Consider the following 18,263-nt stretch of genomic DNA (forward strand, 5'->3'; position numbering starts at 1 on the left):
TCCCCTGAAACTCTGACCCCATTGGACGGTTTAGAAGGGCCGGTGGAGTCTATGCAGGAGGCATGACAGTCTATAGGGCGCTCTGGGCTGACCAGAGCAACCTCTGGCATGCTTAACACTGGCTGGCAACAGGCCTGGTTGGAGAGCATGGGGGAGGCCTTGGCTGCATGGAGCCTACCACTAAGGGGCACAGGAACTGGAGGGAGGCTGAGTTCTGGTCGGGTCACAGTTGTAATCCCTTGGCACAAATATCAATTCGGATTTGACGCACCATGCCGGATTAGACCACAGCACAGTTTGGTGCTCCGGAGGACCAGGATAGATGTTGGACGGGCTCGGCTAGGCCTCAACCCCATCTGAGCCATATATGAGATATAAGTGGGTATGGACGAGCCGTGGCTGGGCTGAAACTCTCAACAGCAGGAACCAGAATGGATTGAAGAGCGGAGCTGGCCGAAGGACCTGCTGGAATGCGTGAAGCCTGACACCAGGAAGGAGTCGGAGGGAGGAACCTGAACAGTTCCTCTGACAGGACACTGACTCTACAAATAAATGCAGGAAGCATGGAGGTAAATAACCCAGAAGAGGCTTTGGAATGTGACCCACTGGCATACACTTGGCTCGGGTTGGGGCAGACCAGGCTGAGTTGGTTCATGTCATCCACTGGCAAGCCCAAGTGCGGAAACTGTGTGGGGGCCTGGCTGGGTTTGGTTGCGATTAAAAAAACAAAAAACAAAAAACAAAAAAAAAGTACAAAACACAAAATGCCAAGGTGAAATGGCCTGTGCCAGTAGGGAATGCAACACCCGATCAGCACTCCTCCCACTGGTTTAGGTGAGGGACGAGAGTGTGATGGGCAGAGCCGGGGAGAGATGCGATACTCTTGGTTCCAATAGAGGTCGGGGCTCAGAAGAGAACCAACCCAGGGGTTAAAACCATCAGATGATCGGAGTGATGGACGGTGGCGAGCACTGTGCTTACTAGTAGTACATGTAGGAGCCTGGACTGGGAATGCCTCAAAGTTTTTTTTTAGGGGGATTCCCCTGAACAAAATGAAGGAATCAAAGCATTAACCAAGAAAAGATGGAAAATGGAGTAGATGAATCAACCACCTCAGCTTTATGCTTCCAGCGGAAAACTGGACAAGGGGAAACCCTAAGATGGACTATGTCAATCAGTGGACTCTGCACCAGCCTCATCATACCTGGACTGTTGCTGATGATATGTTGGAGCTTCTAATTGATCGAGGTGACGCTCTGCTGGCTCTGCCTACAAACCTGAGAGGGCCTCCCTAAGAGGCCGTTGAACTTGAACTGGACAAGAGGGATGCTGGACTCTGTATGGTGTAAACTTTTAATTAGGGAATCTCAACGGAACTTGAGCTGTGGTTATGCATCAAGGTGAAGGAATTCATGATGGGGGAAGGGTTTGGGGTGAAGGGGGGGGAATCCCAGTACCTATGAAATTGTGTCATGTAATGCAATGTAATTAATGAATAAATGAATATTAAAAAAAAGAAAGTAAAAAAAAAAAAAAAGAAAAAATTCTAAAAAAAAACCGAAACAACTACTTTGCCAGAACGGAATACAATTCTGAAGGGACGAAGTGGTTAGGAGAGCAGTATGTGTCTGCCTCATCTTTTGAACACTGTTGGAAGGAGCAGCTTCAGTGGGACCACACTTGATTTCTGAAGTTAGGGTGCACTAGCCAATATGTTAATGGGTGTGACCAGCACAACTGATGCACTCTGTGACTGTTCTTTATACCAGTGTCAGATCACACAAAAGGCCGTTGCAAGGGAAAGAGATAGTTCAACAGAGTTGTTTGCAGCAGATATTCATCACCAGGCATCTTTTGGGAACTATTTTCAAAAACCACAGGAATTGTCTGAAGGAGTTAAGAATAGAGTTCTCCCATTGGGAGGAGCATCCTTGTCTCTGCTTTGCTTTCATTGTGGAAAATGATGACATTGGAAATGATAACGAAAATCATATTGGAATCTTTCCAAATCAAACTTAGTTGGCATAATGTATGTAAAGTAACAAGGCCATGCCACTGTTACTCATTCATACCTGGAAATCTGTTTCCTTTTAATGTTCTTTAACTTTAGCTTACCAAAACATATCATTTTTGGTAGTACAATTCTAGAGCATGCTGATGTTCTAATTTTCTTTCACCTGGAAATGGGTGTGTTTCAATTTCACCATGGAACGGTACTTTTTGCTGAATCTAGAAAAAAATTCTTTAGTAGGTATTTCCCTCTCCACACATTATGGTCCACCGCCTGCTGCTCCGTACGCTTTCTGGTGACTAGTGTGACCCTCCCCTGCTGCTCGTCTGTGTGTGTCTTTGCTTTTTCACATCCCTGTTTCAGTATTTTCTGTTTCTGATGTGGAGAAATTCAACAATATTGTGCCAAAACATGGTTTTCATCAGTACAGTCTATTTTGTGTTTTTTTTAATCCTTAAATTTGTAACTTTATGAGTTTACCATATTAGGGGAAATTCCATTTCTATCTCAAGTCCTCCACCCCTGTTTTCTGTACCTTCCCCCATTCTGAGTTTCTAATGATATGGATAGTATGTTTTTTAGCACTTCAACTTGATAAACTTCTCAATCATCATTTTCTTTCTCCTTAAGGCTGGCTGACAGGCTGGGCTAGGCCACTGCATCTACTGGCACATACAAAAGCCAGACTAAGTGCAGGCTGGTTTCTTTGGAACAACCCCACCCCCCAACTAGACTGTTGGATGGAAAGCTGAGTAGAGCAAAAGTCAGAGGACTTGTGGTCTGATCTTGGCATGTATCAGGATGGCGCCTCATTTGCTGAAGCCTGGCAGTGGACAGCATGCTTATGTGCACCTGGGAGACATGAGAACCAGCTCACTGAGGGTTATAGAGGATTGCAAGTACATTAGAAAATGCAGGAAAGAACAAATTGGACAATTCTCCTGGCCAAGCTTTGACAGCAAGTAGCTGGGTGAATGGATACACTAAGATGGAGTATGTCAGTCCATGAACCTTGGAAAGATTTCTTCAACCTTGGAGCAATAAAACTGACAACATCTCAGAACTATTAAAAGTACATGCAGTACACTTGGAACATTCTTCAAGTGGCTGAACCCCATCCTCAGGTATGATGTCATTTGGCTGCTGGGAGCCGCCCTGCTTCTTCCCTAAGCCCTGCCTACCCACCCTCCAGCCCCCGCCAACAGAGGGGAAAATGAATTAGGAGCATTTGTCCCACATTCCCTCATGCCTCAACCCTTCCCACCCTAGTCAGTGGTTCACATGGGCACACATCCTTTTTAACATGTAAGTAACATCAAAAGTAATTAAAACTAAAGACTGTCTGAGACCTTTTGAGAAATTTTAAAATTTTCCATCTTCCATTTGTCATAACACGTGTTCCTTTTAGCCTACCCATAATTATTCTGTAAGATGTTTTTTTGTGACCTAAAATTTCCATTTTAATATATTTGTAGTATCTGTACTGGGATAGACTATACATTTTAACTTTTCCCCACATATGTCTGCAATGTCTGGGAGCATAATACTAACAGCTGAATCTTTTGAAAATTGTAATTCATACAATATCTCAAAAACACTGTCATCAACTCTGTAAGATCTGGTCTCATTCCATGGGTTTTCAACTAACAAGTCACACCTCATATGGGAAGAAATAATACTTGCTGCCTTAATTATTATCTAATTTATCTCATTTACATGCTTAGGAACAGATCTGGCTCCCAGATGATCGTGCCTGCTAGGAGTTCTGTGTGCTCCTTGTACTTGAATATCCACTCAGTTCTTCTTTGAAGGGAAGATATCTGTTCTTCTGGATAGAACTTCTTTTTTTTTTTTTTTATCCATTTTATTGTATTGTTGTTGACAATCTTTACATAGTTAACTATAGTTGAAGGAAAAACAAGAAAAAGAAAAAAAAAGGTTCAGGGGGATAGGGAGGTGGGCAATGCTATTATGTCAATATTGTTTCCATCATGTATCTGAGGTAGAGTGGGACACTGAGGGAGAAGCCCCACCTGGTTTCCCGCCCACCCCAAGTCCCGGATGTGGGGCATGCTCTGAGATATGTGCTCAGGTGGTGTTAATAGTTCTCCCGTTATGAGTCACTGCCAGTTTCGCTCGATGAGGTGGTCCACTGATTGATATGGTCCATCATGAAGTCTCCATTTGTCCCATATTTCGCTGCCAACATGTAGCTGAGATGAATGATTGTCCTATTCTGTCTTCTGTCTTTTCTTGGTTAGAATTCTGAGTCCAGCAGTTCAAGTGGGGAGATCTCCAAAGAAACTTTGAGGTATTCCCACACCAGATTCTTGTATGTTCTAGCAAGCACAGGGCCCGGCACAGACCATCACCCTGATCAGCTGGTGGTTGCAATTGCTGTGTTGGTTCTGTTTTCAGTCCCGAGTTGCACTGGAACCAATGGGTGTTGCAGTCCAGTCTGGTTCGGCCCTTACATCAACCAGTGGGAGCTGCAGCCTAGTTGGGGCGACCCACAATAACCCCCACCAGACCGCCCCCTACCCTGGTTTGCCAGTATGTGTAGCAGAAGACCAATCTGTCCCCCATCCCATTTGGCTCTGGTACTTGTCAATGGGTATTAAAGCTTAGTTTTATCTAAGCAACTCAACCATCCAGCCCTCACAGATATTGTTGAGTACCTCTCTATCTAGCCATCCCAGCCCCCGTCCTAGTTTTCATGCCCTCCCACGGGAATAGTGACCCAAGAAGGGGGAACCCACTTTTTCCCTCCCAGGTCTCTCTGTCCCGGTTTATGCACTCTTTAGGTGGTCCTGTGATTTGACTCGACAGAATTAGTCCCCAGTGCCAGCTTTTGCCAGCTAATGCTGTGGCCCTGATCTAGTCCACATGCAGCGCACAGGTGTTGTAGCCTTGCTTAGTCTGGTCTGTCTCTATCCCAGCCCACGCTCTCCAGTGGGAGTGGCTGTCCAGAGAGGGGACCAGCCCCTTAACACCCCCGCCAGCTCTGCCCCTCCCTTCCTGGATCTCACGTGTGCTGGATGGGTGCTGCATTCATATCCAGTACAGGCAACCACACCCTGGCGTTCCATAATGTGTACTGGTTTTGTCGCAACCAAACCCGGCCCATTCCACACTCTGTTCTGGTGATCGGATTTGCCAGAGGATGACATGAACTGATTCAGCCTGGTCTGCTCCTGACCCATGCCGAATGCATGCCAGTGGGAAACTTTCCATGGCCTATTCTGGGCTGTTTCCAATCATGCTTCTTGCGCTAACCTGCAGGGACTGTGTCCTGCCAGAGGAGTTGCCCCGGCTCCTCCATCAGAACCCCTCCCAATGCCAGATTTTGCGCTTGCCAGGGGGTTCTTGAGCCAACCCTACTCAGTTCACCTCCTGTCCTAGCAGGAACAGTGGCTTTTCCTGGCTGGCTTTCACTCCATTCTGACTCTTGTTGTTGGATGTTTCAGCCCAGCCATGGCTCGTCCATACCCACATACAGCTCACACATGGCTCAGAAAGGGATTGAGACCCAGCCTATACAGTCCCACATCTACCCTGTTTCTCCATAACACCAGATGGTGCTGGGATCTGAACCGGCCTGGTGCATCCAATCCAAGCCCACACTAGTGCCTCGGGTGACTACAACTGTTTCCTAGATAAAACGCAGCCTCCATTGCAGCACATACAGCCCTTGGTGGGAACCTCATCCCAGCTGTGGCATCCCAGATTGAGACCGTTCCTAGCCGTAAATCACGCACCTGCACGTGGTTGCTCCGAGGACCATTAGGTGCCAGCCTGCTACACAAGCCGGAGCTTATCTTTTACTTGATAGGTGTTCAAAGCTCAGCATTATTAAAGGATTGGAAGTTCTTCAAAGGAAGAGTTACTGGCATTGGAATCTCTAGGATTGACTCAGATCTCAGAAACAGTGGGGTCACTCTAGAGCTATCTCAGCAGCGATGCAGATGTCCAATACCCCAGAGCTCCCCGGCCGGGCGGCCAGCAGGCACAGCCTGGCGCCAAATGGCGCAATGGCCGCCCTGGCCCAGCCCGCCATGAGCCATGGGCACATGGCGGACTGGGTTCGGGATCCGAGCTAGACGTCCTCTCCCGCAGCCCTCGGCTCGCCTCTGGCAGCCGGAGGTTTAATCCTGCAGGCCCAAGGTTGCGCCCCTCCCCAATCCCGTTCACCACCCAATGAGGGTGGTGGGTGGGCCCCGGGCATGCCCAGTCACGGAGGCCTCCACCCTTGGCGTACTCACCCCCGAAGGAAGCAGGCCCCGCACCCAGGCATGTCCGGGCCCAGCCCGCCATGAGCCATGGGCACATGGCGGACTGGGTTCGGGATCCGAGCTAGACGTCCTCTCCCGCAGCCCTCGGCTCGCCTCTGGCAGCCGGAGGTTTAATCCTGCAGGCCCAAGGTTGCGCCCCTCCCCAATCCCGTTCACCACCCAATGAGGGTGGTGGGTGGGCCCCGGGCATGCCCAGTCACGGAGGCCTCCACCCTTGGCGTACTCACCCCCGAAGGAAGCAGGCCCCGCACCCAGGCATGTCCGGGCCCAGCCCGCCATGAGCCATGGGCACATGGCGGACTGGGTTCGGGATCCGAGCTAGACGTCCTCTCCCGCAGCCCTCGGCTCGCCTCTGGCAGCCGGAGGTTTAATCCTGCAGGCCCAAGGTTGCGCCCCTCCCCAATCCCGTTCACCACCCAATGAGGGTGGTGGGTGGGCCCCGGGCATGCCCAGTCACGGAGGCCTCCCCCCTCGGCGTACTCACCCCAGAAGGAAGCAGGCCCCGCACCCAGGCATGTCCGGGCCCAGCCCGCCATGAGCCATGGGCACATGGCGGACTGGGTTCGGGATCCGAGCTAGACGTCCTCTCCCGCAGCCCTCGGCTCGCCTCTGGCAGCCGGAGGTTTAATCCTGCAGGCCCAAGGTTGCGCCCCTCCCCAATCCCGTTCACCACCCAATGAGGGTGGTGGGTGGGCCCCGGGCATGCCCAGTCACGGAGGCCTCCCCCCTCGGCGTACTCACCCCAGAAGGAAGCAGGCCCCGCACCCAGGCATGTCCGGGCCCAGCCCGCCATGAGCCATGGGCACATGGCGGACTGGGTTCGGGATCCGAGCTAGACGTCCTCTCCCGCAGCCCTCGGCTCGCCTCTGGCAGCCGGAGGTTTAATCCTGCAGGCCCAAGGTTGCGCCCCTCCCCAATCCCGTTCACCACCCAATGAGGGTGGTGGGTGGGCCCCGGGCGTGCCCAGTCACGGAGGCCTCCCCCCTCGGCGTACTCACCCCAGAAGGAAGCAGGCCCCGCACCCAGGCATGTCCGGGCCCAGCCCGCCATGAGCCATGGGCACATGGCGGACTGGGTTCGGGATCCGAGCTAGACGTCCTCTCCCGCAGCCCTCGGCTCGCCTCTGGCAGCCGGAGGTTTAATCCTGCAGGCCCAAGGTTGCGCCCCTCCCCAATCCCGTTCACCACCCAATGAGGGTGGTGGGTGGGCCCCGGGCGTGCCCAGTCACGGAGGCCTCCCCCCTCGGCGTACTCACCCCAGAAGGAAGCAGGCCCCGCACCCAGGCATGTCCGGGCCCAGCCCGCCATGAGCCATGGGCACATGGCGGACTGGGTTCGGGATCCGAGCTAGACGTCCTCTCCCGCAGCCCTCGGCTCGCCTCTGGCAGCCGGAGGTTTAATCCTGCAGGCCCAAGGTTGCGCCCCTCCCCAATCCCGTTCACCACCCAATGAGGGTGGTGGGTGGGCCCCGGGCATGCCCAGTCACGGAGGCCTCCCCCCTCGGCGTACTCACCCCAGAAGGAAGCAGGCCCCGCACCCAGGCATGTCCGGGCCCAGCCCGCCATGAGCCATGGGCACATGGCGGACTGGGTTCGGGATCCGAGCTAGACGTCCTCTCCCGCAGCCCTCGGCTCGCCTCTGGCAGCCGGAGGTTTAATCCTGCAGGCCCAAGGTTGCGCCCCTCCCCAATCCCGTTCACCACCCAATGAGGGTGGTGGGTGGGCCCCGGGCATGCCCAGTCACGGAGGCCTCCCCCCTCGGCGTACTCACCCCAGAAGGAAGCAGGCCCCGCACCCAGGCATGTCCGGGCCCAGCCCGCCATGAGCCATGGGCACATGGCGGACTGGGTTCGGGATCCGAGCTAGACGTCCTCTCCCGCAGCCCTCGGCTCGCCTCTGGCAGCCGGAGGTTTAATCCTGCAGGCCCAAGGTTGCGCCCCTCCCCAATCCCGTTCACCACCCAATGAGGGTGGTGGGTGGGCCCCGGGCATGCCCAGTCACAGAGGCCTCCCCCCTCGGCGTACTCACCCCAGAAGGAAGCAGGCCCCGCACCCAGGCATATCCGGGCCCAGCCCGCCATGAGCCATGGGCACATGGCGGACTGGGTTTGGGATCCGAGCTAGACGTCCTCTCCCGCAGCCCTCGGCTCGCCTCTGGCAGCCGGAGATTTAATCCTGCAGGCCCAAGGTTGCGCCCCTCCCCAATCCCGTTCACCACCCAATGAGGGTGGTGGGTGGGCCCCGGGCGTGCCCAGTCACGGAGGCCTCCCCCCTCGGCGTACTCACCCCAGAAGGAAGCAGGCCCCGCACCCAGGCATGTCCGGGCCCAGCCCGCCATGAGCCATGGGCACATGGCGGACTGGGTTCGGGATCCGAGCTAGACGTCCTCTCCCGCAGCCCTCGGCTCGCCTCTGGCAGCCGGAGGTTTAATCCTGCAGGCCCAAGGTTGCGCCCCTCCCCAATCCCGTTCACCACCCAATGAGGGTGGTGGGTGGGCCCCGGGCATGCCCAGTCACGGAGGCCTCCCCCCTCGGCGTACTCACCCCCGAAGGAAGCAGGCCCCGCACCCAGGCATGTCCGGGCCCAGCCCGCCATGAGCCATGGGCACATGGCGGACTGGGTTCGGGATCCGAGCTAGACGTCCTCTCCCGCAGCCCTCGGCTCGCCTCTGGCAGCCGGAGGTTTAATCCTGCAGGCCCAAGGTTGCGCCCCTCCCCAATCCCGTTCACCACCCAATGAGGGTGGTGGGTGGGCCCCGGGCATGCCCAGTCACGGAGGCCTCCCCCCTCGGCGTACTCACCCCCGAAGGAAGCAGGCCCCGCACCCAGGCATGTCCGGGCCCAGCCCGCCATGAGCCATGGGCACATGGCGGACTGGGTTCGGGATCCGAGCTAGACGTCCTCTCCCGCAGCCCTCGGCTCGCCTCTGGCAGCCGGAGGTTTAATCCTGCAGGCCCAAGGTTGCGCCCCTCCCCAATCCCGTTCACCACCCAATGAGGGTGGTGGGTGGGCCCCGGGCATGCCCAGTCACGGAGGCCTCCCCCCTCGGCGTACTCACGCCTGAAGGAAGCAGGCCCCGCACCCAGGCATGTCCGGGCCCAGCCCGCCATGAGCCATGGGCACATGGCGGACTGGGTTCGGGATCCGAGCTAGACGTCCTCTCCCGCAGCCCTCGGCTCGCCTCTGGCAGCCGGAGGTTTAATCCTGCAGGCCCAAGGTTGCGCCCCTCCCCAATCCCGTTCACCACCCAATGAGGGTGGTGGGTGGGCCCCGGGCATGCCCAGTCACGGAGGCCTCCCCCCTCGGCGTACTCACCCCAGAAGGAAGCAGGCCCCGCACCCAGGCATGTCCGGGCCCAGCCCGCCATGAGCCATGGGCACATGGCGGACTGGGTTCGGGATCCGAGCTAGACGTCCTCTCCCGCAGCCCTCGGCTCGCCTCTGGCAGCCGGAGGTTTAATCCTGCAGGCCCAAGGTTGCGCCCCTCCCCAATCCCGTTCACCACCCAATGAGGGTGGTGGGTGGGCCCCGGGCATGCCCAGTCACGGAGGCCTCCCCCCTCGGCGTACTCACCCCCGAAGGAAGCAGGCCCCGCACCCAGGCATGTCCGGGCCCAGCCCGCCATGAGCCATGGGCACATGGCGGACTGGGTTCGGGATCCGAGCTAGACGTCCTCTCCCGCAGCCCTCGGCTCGCCTCTGGCAGCCGGAGGTTTAATCCTGCAGGCCCAAGGTTGCGCCCCTCCCCAATCCCGTTCACCACCCAATGAGGGTGGTGGGTGGGCCCCGGGCATGCCCAGTCACGGAGGCCTCCCCCCTCGGCGTACTCACGCCTGAAGGAAGCACGCCCCGCACCCAGGCATGTCCGGGCCCAGCCCGCCATGAGCCATGGGCACATGGCGGACTGGGTTCGGGATCCGAGCTAGACGTCCTCTCCCGCAGCCCTCGGCTCGCCTCTGGCAGCCGGAGGTTTAATCCTGCAGGCCCAAGGTTGCGCCCCTCCCCAATCCCGTTCACCACCCAATGAGGGTGGTGGGTGGGCCCCGGGCATGCCCAGTCACGGAGGCCTCCCCCCTTGGAGTACTCACCCCCGAAGGAAGCAGGCCCCGCACCCAGGCATATCCGGGCCCAGCCCGCCATGAGCCATGGGCACATGGCGGACTGGGTCCGGAATCCGAGCTAGACGTCCTCTCCCGCAGCCCTCGGCTCGCCTCTGGCAGCCGGAGGTTTAATCCTGCAGGCCCAAGGTTGCGCCCCTCCCCAATCCCGTTCACCACCCAATGAGGGTGGTGGGTGGGCCCCGGGCATGCCCAGTCACGGAGGCCTCCCCCCTCGGCGTACTCACCCCAGAAGGAAGCAGGCCCCGCACCCAGGCATGTCCGGGCCCAGCCCGCCATGAGCCATGGGCACATGGCGGACTGGGTTCGGGATCTGAGCTAGACGTCCTCTCCCGCAGCCCTCGGCTCGCCTCTGGCAGCCGGAGGTTTAATCCTGCAGGCCCAAGGTTGCGCCCCTCCCCAATCCCGTTCACCACCCAATGAGGGTGGTGGGTGGGCCCCGGGCGTGCCCAGTCACGGAGGCCTCCCCCCTCGGCGTACTCACCCCAGAAGGAAGCAGGCCCCGCACCCAGGCATGTCCGGGCCCAGCCCGCCATGAGCCATGGGCACATGGCGGACTGGGTTCGGGATCCAAGCTAGACGTCCTCTCCCGCAGCCCTCGGCTCGCCTCTGGCAGCCGGAGGTTTAATCCTGCAGGCCCAAGGTTGCGCCCCTCCCCAATCCCGTTCACCACCCAATGAGGGTGGTGGGTGGGCCCCGGGCATGCCCAGTCACGGAGGCCTCCCCCCTCGGCGTACTCACCCCAGAAGGAAGCAGGCCCCGCACACAGGCATGTCCGGGCCCAGCCCGCCATGAGCCATGGGCACATGGCGGACTGGGTTCGGGATCCGAGCTAGACGTCCTCTCCCGCAGCCCTCGGCTCGCCTCTGGCAGCCGGAGGTTTAATCCTGCAGGCCCAAGGTTGCGCCCCTCCCCAATCCCGTTCACCACCCAATGAGGGTGGTGGGTGGGCCCCGGGCGTGCCCAGTCACGGAGGCCTCCCCCCTCGGCGTACTCACCCCCGAAGGAAGCAGGCCCCGCACCCAGGCATGTCCGGGCCCAGCCCGCCATGAGCCATGGGCACATGGCGGACTGGGTTCGGGATCCGAGCTAGACGTCCTCTCCCGCAGCCCTCGGCTCGCCTCTGGCAGCCGGAGGTTTAATCCTGCAGGCCCAAGGTTGCGCCCCTCCCCAATCCCGTTCACCACCCAATGAGGGTGGTGGGTGGGCCCCGGGCATGCCCAGTCACGGAGGCCTCCCCCTTCGGCGTACTCACCCCAGAAGGAAGCAGGCCCCGCACCCAGGCATGTCCGGGCCCAGCCCGCCATGAGCCATGGGCACATGGCGGACTGGGTTCGGGATCCGAGCTAGACGTCCTCTCCCGCAGCCCTCGGCTCGCCTCTGGCAGCCGGAGGTTTAATCCTGCAGGCCCAAGGTTGCGCCCCTCCCCAATCCCGTTCACCACCCAATGAGGGTGGTGGGTGGGCCCCGGGCATGCCCAGTCACGGAGGCCTCCCCCCTCGGCGTACTCACCCCAGAAGGAAGCAGGCCCCGCACCCAGGCATGTCCGGGCCCAGCCCGCCATGAGCCATGGGCACATGGCGGACTGGGTTCGGGATCCGAGCTAGACGTCCTCTCCCGCAGCCCTCGGCTCGCCTCTGGCAGCCGGAGGTTTAATCCTGCAGGCCCAAGGTTGCGCCCCTCCCCAATCCCGTTCACCACCCAATGAGGGTGGTGGGTGGGCCCCGGGCATGCCCAGTCACGGAGGCCTCCCCCCTCGGCGTACTCACCCCAGAAGGAAGCAGGCCCCGCACCCAGGCATGTCCGGGCCCAGCCCGCCATGAGCCATGGGCACATGGCGGACTGGGTTCGGGATCCGAGCTAGACGTCCTCTCCCGCAGCCCTCGGCTCACCTCTGGCAGCCGGAGGTTTAATCCTGCAGGCCCAAGGTTGCGCCCCTCCCCAATCCCGTTCACCACCCAATGAGGGTGGTGGGTGGGCCCCGGGCATGCCCAGTCACGGAGGCCTCCCCCCTTGGCGTACTCACCCCAGAAGGAAGCAGGCCCCGCACCCAGGCATGTCCGGGCCCAGCCCACCATGAGCCATGGGCACATGGCGGACTGGGTCCGGGATCCGAGCTAGACGTCCTCTCCCGCAGCCCTCGGCTCGCCTCTGGCAGCCGGAGGTTTAATCCTGCAGGCCCAAGGTTGCGCCCCTCCCCAATCCCATTCACCACCCAATGAGGGTGGTGGGTGGGCCCCGGGCATGCCCAGTCACGGAGGGCTCCCCCCTCGGCGTACTCACCCCAGAAGGAAGCAGGCCCCGCACCCAGGCATGTCCGGGCCCAGCCCGCCATGAGCCATGGGCACATGGCGGACTGGGTTCGGGATCCGAGCTAGACGTCCTCTCCCGCAGCCCTCGGCTCGCCTCTGGCAGCCGGAGGTTTAATCCTGCAGGCCCAAGGTTGCGCCCCTCCCCAATCCCGTTCACCACCCAATGAGGGTGGTGGGTGGGCCCCGGGCATGCCCAGTCACGGAGGCCTCCCCCCTCGGCGTACTCACCCCCGAAGGAAGCAGGCCCCGCACCCAGGCATGTCCGGGCCCAGCCCGCCATGAGCCATGGGCACATGGCGGACTGGGTTCGGGATCCGAGCTAGACGTCCTCTCCCGCAGCCCTCGGCTCGCCTCTGGCAGCCGGAGGTTTAATCCTGCAGGCCCAAGGTTGCGCCCCTCCCCAATCCCGTTCACCACCCAATGAGGGTGGTGGGTGGGCCCCGGGCATGCCCAGTCACGGAGGCCTCCCCCCTTGGCGTACTCACCCCAGAAGGAAGCAGGCCCCGCACCCAGGCATGTCCGGGCCCAGCCCGCCCTGAGCCATGGGCACATGGCGGACTGGGTCCGGAATCCGAGCTAGACGTCCTCTCCCGCAGCCCTCGGCTCGCCTCTGGCAGCCGGAGGTTTAATCCTGCAGGCCCAAGGTTGCGCCCCTCCCCAATCCCGTTCACCACCCAATGAGGGTGGTGGGTGGGCCCCGGGCATGCCCAGTCACGGAGGCCTCCCCCCTCGGCGTACTCACCCCAGAAGGAAGCAGGCCCCGCACCCAGGCATGTCCGGGCCCAGCCCGCCATGAGCCATGGGCACATGGCGGACTGGGTTCGGGATCTGAGCTAGACGTCCTCTCCCGCAGCCCTCGGCTCGCCTCTGGCAGCCGGAGGTTTAATCCTGCAGGCCCAAGGTTGCGCCCCTCCCCAATCCCGTTCACCACCCAATGAGGGTGGTGGGTGGGCCCCGGGCGTGCCCAGTCACGGAGGCCTCCCCCCTCGGCGTACTCACCCCAGAAGGAAGCACGCCCCGCACCCAGGCATGTCCGGGCCAAGCCCGCCATGAGCCATGGGCACATGGCGGACTGGGTTCGGGATCCGAGCTAGACGTCCTCTCCCGCAGCCCTCGGCTCGCCTCTGGCAGCCGGAGGTTTAATCCTGCAGGCCCAAGGTTGCGCCCCTCCCCAATCCCGTTCACCACCCAATGAGGGTGGTGGGTGGGCCCCGGGCATGCCCAGTCACGGAGGCCTCCCCCCTCGGCGTACTCACCCCAGAAGGAAGCAGGCCCCGCACCCAGGCATGTCCGGGCCCAGCCCGCCATGAGCCATGGGCACATGGCGGACTGGGTTCGGGATCCGAGCTAGACGTCCTCTCCCGCAGCCCTCGGCTCGCCTCTGGCAGCCGGAGGTTTAATCCTGCAGGCCCAAGGTTGCGCCCCTCCCCAATCCCGTTCACCACCCAATGAGAGTGGTGGGTGGGCCCCGGGCGTGCCCAGTCACGGAGGCCTCCCCCCTCGGCGTACTCACCCCAGAAGGAAGCAGGCCCCGCACCCAGGCATGTCCGGGCCCAGCCCGCCATGAGCCATGGGCACATGGCGGACTGGGTTCGGGATCTGAGCTAGACGTCCTCTCCCGCAGCCCTCGGCTCGCCTCTGGCAGCCGGAGGTTTAATCCTGCAGGCCCAAGGTTGCGCCCCTCCCCAATCCCGTTCACCACCCAATGAGGGTGGTGGGTGGGCCCCGGGCATGCCCAGTCACGGAGGCCTCCCCCCTCGGCGTACTCACCCCAGAAGGAAGCAGGCCCCGCACCCAGGCATGTCCGGGCCCAGCCCGCCCTGAGCCATGGGCACATGGCGGACTGGGTTCGGGATCCGAGCTAGACGTCCTCTCCCGCAGCCCTCGGCTCGCCTCTGGCAGCCGGAGGTTTAATCCTGCAGGCCCAAGGTTGCGCCCCTCCCCAATCCCGTTCACCACCCAATGAGGGTGGTGGGTGGGCCCCGGGCATGCCCAGTCACGGAGGCCTCCCCCCTCGGCGTACTCACCCCCGAAGGAAGCAGGCCCCGCACCCAGGCATGTCCGGGCCCAGCCCGCCATGAGCCATGGGCACATGGCGGACTGGGTTCGGGATCCGAGCTAGACGTCCTCTCCCGCAGCCCTCGGCTCGCCTCTGGCAGCCGGAGGTTTAATCCTGCAGGCCCAAGGTTGCGCCCCTCCCCAATCCCGTTCACCACCCAATGAGGGTGGTGGGTGGGCCCCGGGCATGCCCAGTCACGGAGGCCTCCCCCCTCGGCGTACTCACCCCAGAAGGAAGCAGGCCCCGCACCCAGGCATGTCCGGGCCCAGCCCGCCATGAGCCATGGGCACATGGCGGACTGGGTTCGGGATCCGAGCTAGACGTCCTCTCCCGCAGCCCTCGGCTCGCCTCTGGCAGCCGGAGGTTTAATCCTGCAGGCCCAAGGTTGCGCCCCTCCCCAATCCCGTTCACCACCCAATGAGGGTGGTGGGTGGGCCCCGGGCATGCCCAGTCACGGAGGCCTCCCCCCTCGGCGTACTCACCCCAGAAGGAAGCAGGCCCCGCACCCAGGCATGTCCGGGCCCATCCCGCCATGAGCCATGGGCACATGGCGGACTGGGTTCGGGATCCGAGCTAGACGTCCTCTCCCGCAGCCCTCGGCTCGCCTCTGGCAGCCGGAGGTTTAATCCTGCAGGCCCAAGGTTGCGCCCCTCCCCAATCCCGTTCACCACCCAATGAGGGTGGTGGGTGGGCCCCGGGCATGCCCAGTCACGGAGGCCTCCCCCCTCGGCGTACTCACCCCAGAAGGAAGCAGGCCCCGCACCCAGGCATGTCCGGGCCCAGCCCGCCATGAGCCATGGGCACATGGCGGACTGGGTTCGGGATCCGAGCTAGACGTCCTCTCCCGCAGCCCTCGGCTCGCCTCTGGCAGCCGGAGGTTTAATCCTGCAGGCCCAAGGTTGCGCCCCTCCCCAATCCCGTTCACCACCCAATGAGGGTGGTGGGTGGGCCCCGGGCATGCCCAGTCACGGAGGCCTCCCCCCTCGGCGTACTCACCCCAGAAGGAAGCAGGCCCCGCACCCAGGCATGTCCGGGCCCAGCCCGCCATGAGCCATGGGCACATGGCAAACTGGGTTCGGGATCCGAGCTAGACGTCCTCTCCCGCAGCCCTCGGCTCGCCTCTTGAATAGAACTTGTAAATCAATGTCTGCACATTCAGAACTTCCTAAGATATGTATGCTTTGTCATGCATGATATTCCCTAAATCTTGAACACTATTTTTAATTTTTCTCTTTTTTAAAGATTCTATTTATTTTTATTGGAAAGTCAGATATAAAGAGATTGGGAGAGACAGAGAGTAAGCTCTTCCATGCACAGATTCACTCCTCAAGTGGCTGCAATGGCTAGAGCTGAGGTGATCCAAAGCCAGGATCCCAGAGCCTCTTCACACAGGTCTCCCACACAGGTGCAGGATTCCAAGGCTTTGGGCCGTCCTTGACTGCTTTCCCAGGCCACAAGTAGGGAGCTGAATGGGAAGCAGTTCTCCTGGGATTAGAACCATCTGCCATATGGGATCCTGGTGCATTCAAGGCAAGGACTTTAGCCACTAGGTCTCGATCCAGGCTCTATTTTAAAAATTTTCTATTGTTTTTTTCATCTTGTGTCTGATTATTGAGGTATTTCCAAGGTCTTGTCTTCCATCCCAGATATTTTGTCTTTGTTTGCCCCAGCCTTTGGTTGAGACTCTACAGTATATTTTCTACTTGGCATATTAACTTCTTTTCTAATATTTCCACTTCTAATTTTTCTTGATTTCTTCATATCAATAATTTGGTTCTGTGTGTTCGTGAGGAATCCTGTGCTCACTTTTTTCTACCAGAGTTCAGGCAGTTAATTCATTTTTTTACATTCATGTTCTCATAGAAGCAATTGCTGTGTTCCTTTTAGGGAATTACAGTGCCTTCCCTGCTTTGTTTCTTGTTTTGCTGCATTTCTTTTAGCGTTTCGGGGGCGGGGCACTATTTTGTGTTTTCTCCCGTGACGACTTTTTGTGATGGAACTGTGCATCTGTGACTTGGTGAAGTCACTGCTCCTTCGTGCATATCTGGAGGTGTGTGCTGCGTGGAAGCAGTGTCCTGTGGTCAGCACTCAAGTGTGGAATTAAAAACCAGCATTCTAAGCCGGGCTTGTTGGATCACCTGTTTGTCAGCAGGGGTGAGGTAGTGATTAGGGATTTTAGTGCCATCACAGCCACAGACCATTTGTTTGTTTTCGCTGTCTGAGATTAGCCCACAGTGGTAGATTCCCCATCCACACCAGCACATACACAAAAGATTGGTGCGGTTTTTTGTTTGCCCAGAGACCCAGCAACACTATCATTGGGACACAAAATTTTCACAAGCCTGGTGCACAAGACGCCCATAGTCACAGGCTGCTGAAGCTCCCTTCAGGTCTTTGAGTCTCCCCTGACTGCAGAGAACAGAGGCATTGCCAGCACCAGCAGCCTATGAAGGCCCTCTCTTGGTATCCTGTGCCAACAGCCTGCAGAAGGGTGTGAATCTGGGCACTTCACAGTTCCAGACCTGTGCACCACCCCCTTCCTGGCCACTAGCCCAGGTTCAACTTCAGTTGGGGACCTGTCCTCTTGACAGAATCACAGAATTACATTCCCCTGTGTAGAGTAAACTGCTTGTGCTTAGTGAGGCATGCATTAGAGCCACCACAGCTGCCATGAGATGCTGGTCCATCCCCTCCAAGCTCCTTCCTAACTAAATGACAGCTGGTCCACCCCTCCCATCCAAATGTGTCTTGTGCCCTCTGGTCCAGCTGCTTTGCAGAAGAATGACGAAAACTGTGTCCTCCTTCCCTGCAGTGACCTGCCGGGAGTCTTTCTTCCTCTCTGGCTGCAGTCTGGACCCAGAATCAGTGGGGTGTGCAAGACTGCACATCTAATAATGTCGCCCGTGATTCCAGCCACCATGGTCTGTTCCCATCTCGGTCTCCATGATTCCGGCCACCATGGTCTGCTCCCATCTCTGTCTCTGCTTCTGGCATTTCCTCCAGTTTCCAGCTTTGTGTGTCTTCCCACTGCTGCTTGACCTCACCATCCACACTGCTCTGTGGGTCTCTGTGGCTTCTGCAGAATTTCTACCTCAGGATTCTAACCAACTCTCATCTCCTTTGCTAACCTTTCCTAGTCAGAATTTATGCAGTTTTACCCCAGTCATCCATCTTGACCAATTCTTTTACTTGAATTTATTTTGTTTATAGAGATCACAAGAAAAGGCAGGTACCCTGCTGGTGATAATCTGGAATGTAGCTGCTGCTTCTTCTTTTTTTTAAAAAGATTTATTTATTATTAGAAAGGCAGATCTACAGAGAGGAGGAGAGACAGAGAGGAAGCTCTTCCATCTGATGGTTCATTCCCCAATTCCGCAATGGCTGGAGCTGAGCCGATCCAAAGCCAGGAGCCAGGAGCCTCTTCCAGATCTCCCACGCGGGGGCAGGGTCCCAAGCTTTGGGCCATCCTTGACGGCT

The 18,263-nt window shown here is 58.8% G+C and overlaps 1 long non-coding RNA gene across 2 annotated transcripts in view; it reads left to right on the plus strand.

The window, feature by feature from the left end:
• The first annotated feature begins 3,110 nt into the window (after positions 1–3,110).
• Positions 3,111–18,263, plus strand: part of LOC131483151 (uncharacterized) — a 47,181-nt gene continuing 32,028 nt past the window's right edge. For both annotated transcript variants that reach the window (XR_009247557.1, XR_009247556.1), the window contains exon 1: positions 3,111–3,135. This is a non-coding gene — a long non-coding RNA (uncharacterized LOC131483151). The remainder of the gene's footprint in view (positions 3,136–18,263) is intronic.

This window comes from Ochotona princeps, chromosome 24 (genome assembly GCF_030435755.1).
Source record: "Ochotona princeps isolate mOchPri1 chromosome 24, mOchPri1.hap1, whole genome shotgun sequence".
Lineage (NCBI taxonomy): Eukaryota > Metazoa > Chordata > Mammalia > Lagomorpha > Ochotonidae > Ochotona > Ochotona princeps.